The sequence below is a fragment of the Oryctolagus cuniculus genome, chromosome 6, assembly GCF_051225735.1.
Source record: "Oryctolagus cuniculus isolate XC-2025 breed Fujian yellow rabbit chromosome 6, ASM5122573v1, whole genome shotgun sequence".
Classification (NCBI taxonomy): domain Eukaryota; kingdom Metazoa; phylum Chordata; class Mammalia; order Lagomorpha; family Leporidae; genus Oryctolagus; species Oryctolagus cuniculus.
In genome coordinates this window covers 82,546,496-82,558,910 of record NC_142872.1, presented here as the reverse complement: position 1 = coordinate 82,558,910, position 12,415 = coordinate 82,546,496, and the positions used below count along the sequence as shown (strand labels likewise).

At 36.5% G+C, this 12,415-nt stretch overlaps 1 long non-coding RNA gene across 1 annotated transcript in view; it reads right to left on the bottom strand.

The window, feature by feature from the left end:
- Positions 1 to 9,850: 9,850 nt before the first annotated feature.
- LOC149126207 (uncharacterized) overlaps positions 9,851 to 12,415 on the bottom strand; it is a 29,653-nt gene continuing 27,088 nt past the window's right edge. The window contains exon 4 of the long non-coding RNA XR_016234921.1: positions 9,851 to 10,361. This is a non-coding gene — a long non-coding RNA (uncharacterized LOC149126207). The remainder of the gene's footprint in view (positions 10,362 to 12,415) is intronic.

The window sequence follows — 12,415 nt, the reverse complement described above, 5'->3', positions numbered from 1 at the left end:
ACCTGGTAAGAACAATCAAACTGGATTTTCTATTTTCTTTCAGCCAACTCCCTAACAACTAATGAGAAAGCACAACTGTCCTCCTTGTAAGAATCAGTAAATTTACAACCTGTAATTTCCAACTCCCAGTGGTCTTGGTACAACCACACTGCATAGCACAGCTCTCTTCTCCCAACATAATCAAATGCCAGTCCCCATTATTCCACCTTGAGGAGCATGGATTTCCCAACAGTGTCCTCTGGATTCCTATATGGGAACAGATGAGGCTTATTATAGATTGATACTTTGCAGCTGTGTGGCCTTTGAAAATCTACTCCTCTCACCTTCACTTTCCTGGCCTTTAAAATGCAAATTAGGTTTCTTTGATTTCCTCTAAGAATGATTAAGACAAAATGTGATGATAATGTATGTAAAAGATGTTTGATTATAAAAAGCTGGCTCTACCAATATAATGTTTGCCCTAACACTGAGTTCTTTTTTTCTTTCTTTCTTTTTCTTTTCTTTTCTTTTTTTTTTTTTTTTTTTATTTGACAGGTAGAGTTATAGACAGTGAGAGAGAGAGACAGAGAGAAAGGTCCTCCCTCCATTGGTTCACTCCCCAAATGGCTGCCATGGCCAGCACTGCGCCGATCTGAAGCCCACAGCCAGGTGCTTCCTCCTGGTCTCCCATGCAGGTGCAGGGACCCAAGCACTTGGGCCATCCTCCACTGTCCTCCGGGGCCACAGCAGAGAGCTGGACTGGAAGAGGAGCAACTGAGTCTAGAACCCGGCACCCATATGGGATGCCAGTACCACAGGTGGAGGATTAACCAAGTCAGCCACAGTGCCGGCCCCCAGTTCTTTCTTTCTTAACAAGCATTCCCAAATTCTACTGAAGCATCATATTGACAACTCAATGATAGCTAAGCTATTAAGTTGAATTCTGTATAATTATCACCTATACTTTGTACATTTGTTGATATATATTTGAGCTCAATGAATGGTCTTTTAACCTGTTACCTTGATGTTTTCACTAAAAACTATTAGATACTGTCTCTGCTATAAATGTTTAACCTGTATCACTACTTTAATTCACAGATTTTCTGGACATTTGTAATTCTTACCAATATAAAAGATACCATGAGCCACTGAAAAATTTGTGCTAGACAGTTTCTACTTGAGTTATGAAAGTATATATATACATATACATATATGCTTATATATAATGTTTAAGGTGTAACCTGTGTCCCTTAGGAAACTTGAACCACATTGGAAAAACAAGAATAATTTTCTGTGGGTGCAAAAGCAAATACTTTAAGTTTCCTTCCTACCACAGAATTTTCTAAAGGATATTCTCTCCTTGCCTTTTCTCAATTAGATGTTAATCAATTTCTCCATTGATGTTAGAGGGTTATAGCCACACAGGAAAACCTCAAGGCTAACCCCATTGACATTCGAGGACCTTAGCAGCTCATCACCCTGAGCATGGCTTTTGTCTCTTTGGATTTTAGCGATGACCAAAGACCCTAGCTCAAACCATGCACCATGCGGTGATGTTTTTGCTCCTTTATTTCCTTGTTTTACTTCATTATCCGTTTAGGATGCTGTGTAACCCCATGCAATATTGAAATTGTGAACAATGAAGACCCCTCTACCTTTGCCGAGCAGCAGGCTTCCCTTATCTGCCAATCATACTAAAAACGTTTTATAGTCATTCACCAGCCTGTTGCCTAGGTAACCTGCTATACTGTAATGGTAGCTGTCTTTGCTAAACTTTTGCTGAGCTCTCTTTTCCCAGGGTCTGTGATAAAACCAGTTGGAACCAGCTACAGCTGAAATAGCAAGCTGGAATCAGGCTCATTATGATAAAGGACACATCCCTCCCCAAGGATGCTTTGGTGTCCATCTTGCATGTAGAAGAGTGTCGGTCTAGAGAGTATGCCCCAGGGAATTGTCACACCTACTTGTTCCATACATATCGTGTTCTACTACCAAGTTTCACTCGCTTATTCCCCATTTACACTACTTACTGTTACACTAATTTTATAAATAGCTTTAATAACAAAACATCAATATGAACCTGGATGTTCATTTTCTGTTAAAATGACAGTTTTCTTGGGGGTACTGCTCTTACTTAAAATAATTTTTTTAATTCTTTGAGTAATCTGCCTGGAATATAAAGATATTTTTGCCTGAACAAAATAATTTCCTGATTTTTATTTTGACTTTTACCAGGCCTTTGATTACTTAAGAAAGCTCAGTCCTATTAAAAGAGCTAATGATGGGGCCAGCATTGTTGCATAGCAAGTAGAGCCACCAGCTATGACAATGGCAAACCATTTGGGCATCAGTTGGTGTCCAGGATGCTCCAGTTCTGATACAACTCCCTGTTAATAGCCTGGGAAAAGCAGTGGAAGATGACACAAGTGTTAAGACCTCTGCCACCCTCGTGGGAGACCCAGATGAATCTTCTGTTTCCTCCTGGCTTTAGCCTAGCCCAGAACTGGCCATTGCAAAAAAAAAAAAAAAAAAAAAAAAAAAAAAAAAAAAAAACAACTTAAGGTTTTATTTTTCTACAATATACAGCTTTCTGTATTTGTCTTCAAGATTTTTTATCATTCTTGTTAAATGAGTAGTGTTTCAAATTGACCTGTGATCCTATTTCATCAAATGTGTTAACCCTTGGATATTTTTGACAAATTTCCAAAATAAAATTCCAAATCAAGTATCCTCAGTCTCTAAACTGGAGATACTCTAAAGGGCCTGTAAAGTCTCAAAGGACTTGTCTCTTACCTTGTAAAAGAAAGATATTAAGTTAATTGGTCATATTTGATATGTTACATTATATGAGGATTCCAGATTATGGTGCAGTAGGTTAAACCACTGCTTGCAATGCTGTGCAATATTCAATTCAGGTTCAAATCTTGGCTGCTCTGCTTCCAATTCAGCTCCCTGCTAATGTACCTGGGAAAACAGAAACGATGGCCCAAGTTCACAGCACCTGACACTCCTGTGAGAGAGACCTGGATAGTGTTCTGGGCTCCTAGCTTTAGCCTAGCTTCAGCCTGGAACAGTCTGGGCCATTGTGGCCATTTGGGGGAGTCAATGAGCTGATGGAAAATACCTCTTTCTATCTCTCACTACACACACACACAAATATATATATATATATATATATATACACACATATATATAGTTTATATGGGAAACATTGTCAAATAATAAGTTATATCTATGGGTATGTTATTGATATGAATGTTCCAGAAATTGCTTAAATCCCTTAAATCTGATATGTGTTGGTAGAATGTTATCTGACATAATTTAAACTTATTATGTTAAAATGTCAACTGTTAACAGAAGAAACCAAATTTCCTTATAGTGACATCATGATTACAATAAATTTTCATCATTTTTATTATCGTGGACATTTTTAGTCTTATCATCTGCAGATAGTTAATTGCTCTACTTCAGTATTTTTCTGAAAGTTTCTGCCAGCAACTATATTAAAGTGCATTGTCTTCAAGGATATTCATGGAAACAGATTCTATCAAGAATAGGTTCCTGATAATTTTGATTATATCATAGGACTTGGCTAATGATTTCTAGAATTCTGATAAAGAATCTGATAAATTCAAAAACTGCTAATCAAAATCAAAGAAAACAAAATTTCTTTACATGGGATTGAATGAACTGTGGAATAATAATTATTAGTTTTTGCAGCTATTGCATTTGAAATTATTTTTTAATATTTTGTTTTCCAGATTTAAGGAATTTTTTTCTTTTCTCCTAAGCTATCTATAGTGTACAACAAATTGTCAAGTTATACCTCTGTAAACACAACTGAAACAATCACTTTTCCTTTCCTAGGTGAACCCTCCAGATTTCAGAAAGTATTAATGAACATTGGGGTTTTTTTTTCTGAAGTTTATTTATTTACTATTTGAAAGGCAGAGTTACAGAGAGAGAGAGAGAGAGAGAGAGAGAGAGAGAGGTATTCCATCTTCTGGTTCACTCCCTAAATGGCCACAAAGGCCAGAGGTGGGTCAATCTGAAGCCAGGAACCAGGAGCTTCTTCCAGGTCTCCCATGCGGGTGCAGGGGCCCAAGGACTTAAGACATCTTCTACTGCCTTCCCAGGCCAGAGCAGAGAGTTAGATTCGAAGTGGAGGAGCCAGGACTTGAACAGGTGCCCATATGGATGCCCACATGGCAGGCAATGGATTTTACCTCTTAATGAACATTCTTATGTTCATGGCAATATAGCTATTTGCATAAGTTCCATAAGAATCTGTTCTCTTTATAATACAATAGAAAACATTGCATTCATTATAATTAATAATGATCAAGGCTTTGACTGAGAGGTTATATTTGAGACTATGCATAAAAATACCTGGCTTCAAGGATTTTTTAGTCTTATCACAAAATGTCCAGGAATCTTAAAATACTTTGGGGTTCTCAGGAAGAGAGGAATTCACCCAAATTTATAGATATTCGAGGAGCAGCTTGATGATACATTGTTGGTTTGGCTTTCTGGCCTCAAGAGTATTTAAAAATTCTAATCTGAAATTCCTCATCAAAATTCACAGCAAGGCAGATTTAAAAAGAACCTATATGTTTAATCAATAGTCTTTGCTACACTTATGTAAATATTCAGACTAATTTTGAAGAGTCTAGACTTTTTTTTTTTTTTTTTTTGACAGGCAGAGTGGACAGTGAGAGAGAGAGAGACAGAGAGAGATGTCTTCCTTTACCATTGGTTCACGCCTCAATGGCCACTGCAGCCAGCGCATCGTGCTGATCCGAAGCCGGGAGCCAGGTGCTTCTCCTGGTCTCCCATGAGGTGCAGGGCCCAAGCACTTGGGCCATCCTCCACTGCACTCTCAGGCCACAGCAGAGAGCTGGACTGGAAGAGATGCAACCGGGACAGAATCCGGCGCCCTGACTGGGACTAGATCCAGCACCCCAACCAGGACTAGATTCCATGGCGGCCATTGGAGGGTGAACCAACAGCAAAAAGGAAGACCTTTCTCTCTGTCTCTCTCTCTCTCACTGTCCACTCTGCCTGTCAAAAAAAGAAGAAGAAGAAGAAGAAGAAGAAGAAGAAGAAGAAGTATGCTCCAGTCTCTAGTTTTACCCTTCTGATAGTCCTCATTGTAATCTCACTGGTGCTCTGCATCTCTCAAGGTCTTAAATGTGTGCTTGTAGCCATTAATGCTATACCAGATGGTATTACTATAATTAGAACAGCAAAATCAAGATGAACACAAAGGGAAGATTTTTTCCAAAAAACTGACATCATGATTTATGAGATCCACACTAAGACAAAGAAAACCCAGCCATGATCATGAGTGAGAGTCATGCTATTGCCATAAATTTGGATCACATATCTCAGGATAGGCTGAGTCTGATCAAAAGGTGTGAATTGTTAAATAATTAAATGTATTGGACTGAGCTCCTGCACTAGGCCCCAACAGATTAGACAAAATGAGAATAGAATTACTCCTGCTACTTGTGACACATTGCCATATAGTCAAACTGAACTTGAAACAGGCCAGTTTTTACAGAAAAAAAAAAAAGTGAGATTACAGCCATCCATCAAAAGGGGCTCAGTCAACCTGAGACACATGATGAACTCTACTCTGGTTTAACCAACTCAAGGAAAGTGAGTTTGAAACTACCAGCCCAGTTTTTGTTCCTTGTTTTTGCTTTTTTCAGTCTTTTGTACCATAAGGCATACTACTCTCTTCAGCTATTTGACAGGATATAGACTGAACTCTTTGTTGTCATATTCTTGGCTGCAAAAGAATGCATCCTCTACACTAAACTCTGTGCAGACAGCCACAAGTAAAGTGCAAGGTTTAAACAAATAGCACTTAACACTAGAATTATTGCTGGCTGTTTAGCATATTAGATGTTTGATCACCTGTATATGACAATGTGGTAATAACAATGGGAGTACAAAACTGAAGAATGCAGAGTGTGAAGTGGGTTTGGTGAATGCAGGGGTGGGGGAGCAGAAGGAATTCTGAACCCAGGACCATGTAAGATGGCACAGACTTTACAGGTGGCCACTGGGATGGGTGAAATTCTGGATCCCTATGGAACAGAGAAAACTAAGGAGGCCAGGAGGGAGTTTGAGATAAAAGTGAGTATGGAAAAAAGCAGTTATGTAAATAAGAAAAAAAGACACAAATATGGATGGCAGAGTGGCTGTGTTTTTGAGCAATAGAGCAGAAGGGAATAAAATAGGGTAATAATGATATTTACCATTCAAAAGTAAAATGTGGGATGGGTATTTGTTGAAGTGGTTAAGATGTGATTGGGACATCAGCATCCCGTATTAAAGTTCTGGGTTTAAGTTCTGGCTTTTCTACTGATTCTAGCTTCCTGCTAAGGCACATTCTGAGACACAGCAGATAATGGATCAAGTACTTGAATATCTGCCACCAATGTGGAAAACTCGGACACAGTTCTGGGCTCCTAACCTTGGTCTAGACTAGCCCTGTCTTTCCAGCATTTGGAGAGTGAACCAGTGGATAAAACATCTCTCTCTCTCCCTCCTTCTCTCTCTCTCTCTCTCTAACAAAATGAGAACAAATAGTTTAAAATATGAACATCATACCAGATGTTATGCCAAGAGGTAGGTTCTTGTTTAACATGATAGTAATACAATAAATTAAACAAAACCCATGGATCCAACTGCACCAGAAACCACTCTGAATCTGAATGCAGTGGAAATTCTACAAAAGAAGAGGGAAGCTATGGAGCACCATGAAAACTGAGGACACACAGAAGCAAGCAGGGACACTACCCTTCCTGCAGCCTGGGACTGGAGAAGCCAACTTCTGAAAGTGAGGGAAAGCCAACTGTGGCAGCCCATGCCACTGGTGATACTGCCTGAGTGAGAAACTTGTAGACCACATTGACCTAGAGTCTGGCCTGGAGTCCTGGATAGGGGGCAGGGTAGCCACCTAATCCAGTGAAGGAAACAATCATTCCTTTCTCTCCATCCCCTCAAAAGGATGCTCACCACATTGAGTCAGTAAAGGCTGTGGTTGCTCTTGGGCATTCGTAAATAGGGGACTTTATGAGAGGAAAAAAATCCATGTTCCCTACTGACTTTGAGTCTGGTCAAGAATGACTAGAGGCTAAATACCCACTTATGACTGTGAGGTGCCCCCATACCCTCAGCTTATCAAATACTCTGGGGATCAAACTGCCGAGGAAGAGCACCCACAGGGAGCTGGGGCCCCTGGGGACATCTCTATTCTCACCATGGATGGAGCAGGCTCTTTGGTCTGAGAGTAGATCATCTGTACCCTATGACTGCGGGAGTCTTGTGTGGCAACCTTACTTATCAACAATAACCTTGACTGTAAGTGGCCTAATTTCTCAAATTAAAAGATACAGACTGGCTGAATGGGTTAAAAAACAGACTCAACTATTTGCTGCCTACAAGAAACACACCTTATCAACAAAGATACACAAGATGGAAAGTAAAAAGATGAAGAAAGATATTCCATGCTATTGGAAAGAAAAAATGAGCAGGTGTAGCCATCCTAATATCAGACAAAATATACTACAACACAAAAACTGCTAAAAGAGACAAATAAGGGCATTATGTAATTATTAAGGGGTAAATTCAATAGGAAGATGTGGCTATTGTAAATGTAAACGCAACCAATGCCAAGGCTCCTGGCTGTTTAAAAAAATGTTAATGGATCTGGATCTAAAGAGATACATAGACTACAATACAATAATAATGGGGAACTTCAATACCTTACTTTCATCAATAGACAGATCAACTAAGCAGAAAATCAACAGAGATAAAACAGAACTAGCCTACATTAAGGAACAAATGAACCTAAGTGATATCTACAGAACTTTCATACCACAGTTGAAGAATACACATTATTTCCATCAGTGCTTCCCATTCCCAGGAATTTACCCAAATGAAATGAAATCAGCATACAAAAAGTTATCTGTACCACCTTTATTGCAGCTCAGCTCACAATAGCTAAGGTATGATATCAACACAGATATTCAACAACCCATGACTAAATGAAGAAAATGTAATATATGTACACTGTGGAATACTATTTAGCCATAAAAAATACTGTCATTTCCAACAAAAATGGATGAAACTAGAAGGATTATATTTTGTGAAATAAGCCAGACCCAAAATTACAAATATGTTTTCCCTGATAATGTGGCAGCTAGTACAAAAAAAGGTAATGTATATGAATAAAATCAATAGTTTGAGATTTCATTATTATTTATAGCACTTGTCTCTACCATTGAGGAGCAAATTTTTTTTGCTTCTTACTGTTTGCCAAATTCTTTACTTAGTGGAGTTTTAAGCTATGATTATAAAATGAAGTGAAACTATGTCGTTGTAAAAATTAAAGAATAAAACAGGAAGGAGGAGAGAGGTTGGGAGCATGCATGAGAGGTAAGGTAGGTTGGGAACTATCACTAAAGCTCCTAATTCTGCATATATGTTCATCTTATATAAATAAAAAAAGGAAAAATAAAAAAGAATTAATCAACAAGTTAATGGGAGATTAAGCTGTGTTCTAAGTTTGCTTTTCACTAAAATGTATTACTTTAGTGTCAAGAAAATTTTCTTTTCTAGAGTATGCAGCTTATACTGGAGATATGCACTTCTGATCTCTGCATATAAAATTACAATAAATCCAACAAGAATTTATTCTAATCATTATCTTTAGGGCACACAGGCAAATAAGTCCAAAAGAAATGATTTTTAAAGAATTTTGATGAAGATATTAATGAAAAGTGGCAAATGTAGAGTGGAGAAATTCAATTATCAATTAACAATTAATCTTCTTCCATGAATGCTTACTAATTCTACTTTCTTAGATCTTCAGAAAATGTGTGAAAATTCTCACATTGATTTCTCTGCTAAGTAAAAATTCTTAATTTATAGCACATAAAATTCTAAAAAGATAATCAATCACTGGTGAATAGCTCATATATGCTCCACAGTTTTACTTTAAGTTGAATGAGCAATTCTTGCCATAAAGGGAATGGTTCTATGACAAAAAAAAATAATACCTGAAGTGATAATGACACTATTATATTGTGTGGAAAATGTAATTTTCATTTTGCATTTGAAAAATTTTGAAGCTATGAATAAAATAATACAAATTAAAAGCTGGCCATTTGTTATTATCCAGAATCAATTCAGTTACAAGGTCATTTACTTATGCTACAGTAACTTCCAAATTGAGAACGACATGGAAATTTCAGTCAATTGATTTTAGCTAATTACTATATCACTTTAACAAATGGACTTTTAATCCATTTCCCTCAGATTATTATTGTTATTCAAATTTTATTAGTTTCCTGGGAAGATATATCTCATGGAATTATATTATTTGAGTGTCATTTGCATAATTCTCATTATGGACAATTGTTTGTTCTAAAATAAATTAATTTTGAAAATGAATGTGTGATTAATATGTGCATGTTATATTTTCTAACTTTTTATGTTGGTAAATATATGTTCACCATTAAATGAAATTATAATTTTAATCAGTAAAGAAATTATACTTAATTTTTACTGAGAAAAAGAGTCATTTCATTTGGGTTGAGGATTCAGATGTTTTTGAAGAATGAATGAAAATGAATTTCTATTTATTTTACAAATGAAGCAGCAGCACATGTTTTTCCATTGTGTTCTTTTTAGCACACTGCTAAAGAGAAAACTGGAAATAAACTCTTATTTTCTCTAATTATTTAGATAGTTTATGATTTCCTTCCAATTGCTGTTCATTAGAAATGTAGAGGAACCACCCCAAAAATGAGAACAGTTAACAGAGATGAGATAATGTATTTTATTAATAGCTGTAATCTTTCTACTTTCTCCATTCTGCAAAACTATTTAAGATACAGCTGAATTATTTCTGTAGTCTATATTAAACAAAATATAATTGTGGGCTGATGTATTGAATGACCATTCCAAACTTACAAATAGCTCAAAATCCAAACAAAATATAATTCCATCATAAGATAAGAAGAGTACAACCAGAACATAAGAAATTCAGGCTAATGGGGCTGGCGCTGTGGCGCAGTGGGTTAAAGGCTTGCCTGAAACGTCGACATCCCATATGGGCACTAGTTCTAGTCCAGGCTGCTCCACTTCCGATCCAGCTCTCTGCTGTGGCCTGGGAAAGCAGTAAAAGACGGTCCAAGTCCTTGGGCCCCTGCACCCATGTGGGAGACCTGGAAGAAGCTCCTGGCTCCTGGCTTCGGAATTGCTCAGTTCCGGCCGTTGTGGCCATCTGGGGAGTGAAGCAGCAGATGGAAGACCTCTCTCTCTGTCTCCACCTCTCTCTGTCTTTCAAATAAATAAAAATAAATCTTTAAAAAAAAAAGAAATTCACGTTAATGAATAGTACAGCCAAATAAAGCCAGTTCTTACAAAGCAAGGAAAGTAGACGCATCTGTTGTTTGGACTGACCGCCATTTTGAGAATACTAGACAAGACTCCTAAGATGACTCTACAGATGAGCAACCTCAGTGCACAAGCCATCAAAATGCGTAGCTTAGTTTACAGGATCTTGGGGGAGAGGATTTTAAGCTCTTCTGTGATAACCTCTGACAAAATCATAGAGTTTGGGAAATGGTACATGAAAACTCAACACGACTCAAATTGAAACAAACTGGACTTCAAACATATTCACTGATACCAGTTACCATCATATACCTCTCAGGAGCTATGAATATTTGGATCCACAAGTAATTGGGTCTACTCAAGATTATTACTTACAATTAATGACTTTGAATATAAATGGACTAAATTTACCAACTAATAGATATAGACTGGGTGAAAGTGTAAAAAATAAGGCTCAATGATACGCTGCTTACAAAAAACTCATTTCATCACTAAAGGCATATGTAAACTTAAAATGAAATGTTAAAAAAAGATATTCCATACAAATCAAAACCAAAAGTGAGCAAGAGTAGCTATACTTAACATCAGACAAAACAGGCCTTAAGACAAAACATCAAAAAGACAAAAAGATGGCCACAATATGACCAAGTATATGATGTTTATAAATATATACACATATAAATAGTGTAACACCCAGTTTCATAGGAAAAATATTATCAGACCAAAAGGAAGAGATAAGCTCCGATACAGTTATAGTGGGGGACTTCAATATCCACATTCATCCAGACAAAAGCAAACAAAGACATAGTGGCATTAAGAGACACTATTGACCAAGTGAACCTAACAGACACTTGGAGAGCATTCTATTCATTACCTTCAGAGTATGCATTATTTTCATCAGCACATGAATTATTTTCAAGGAAAGACCGTATGTTAGGCTGCCAAAAATCTCAAAAAATTCAAACATATTAAAATCATATGTCTTTTCTGATCACAGTGGAATAAAAATAGAAATAAACATTAAAAGAAATCCTAGAAATTATACAAATACATGATTCTGAATGAACAATGGGTCATTGAAAAAATCAAATGGGAAATTTAAAAATTCACTGATATTAATGAAAATGAAAGACAATATACTAAAACTTAGGGGATACTGAAAAACATTGTTAAGAGGGAAAAGCAATAAACTTCATCAAAACAGAAATATGTCAAGTAAACCACCTAACAATGTGCCTCAGAGACTTAGCAAGACAAGAATAAACCTAACATAAAATTGGTAGAAGGAAAGCAATAATAAAATTTTGTGCAGAAATAAAGAAAAACTGAAAAAAATACAAAAGATTAATGAAATGAAGAACTTGATCTTACAAAAGATAAAACTGATAAACCTTTAGCTAGACTAAGAAAAAAGAGAGAGAAAACTCTAAAGAGATGAAAAAAGAATGCAAGGGATTCTTAAGGACTATTACAAACAAGTATATGCCAAAAGCTTGGAAAACTTAGATGAAATGAATAAATTCCCATATAGATCAAATGAACCTTGAAAATCTGAACAGATAAAAAGATGAGTGATGAATTGAATCTATAGTAAAAATCTCCCACAGGAAAATAGATTGTGTCACTGCTGAATTCTACAGAACTTTTAAGAAAGAACTAACACCAATTCTTCTCAAACTAGTCCAGAAATTGAAAGCAAAGGAACACTTCCAGACTCATTCTATGAGGTCAGCATTATCCTTATTTGGAAACCAGATAAAGATGTGACAAAGAAAGAAAACCACAGAACAAAATCCTTAATGAACATAGCTACAAAAATTCTCAACAAAATACTGGCAAATCAAATCCAACAATACATCAAAAAGGTCACTCACCCTAATTGGAATTTATCTGAAGAATGCAAGAATATTTCAACAAATACAAAACAATAAACGTAACAATCATATCAAGTGAATGAAAGATAAAATCATACGATCATCTCAATAGATACAAAAAAGATTATGATACAAATTTATCAAAG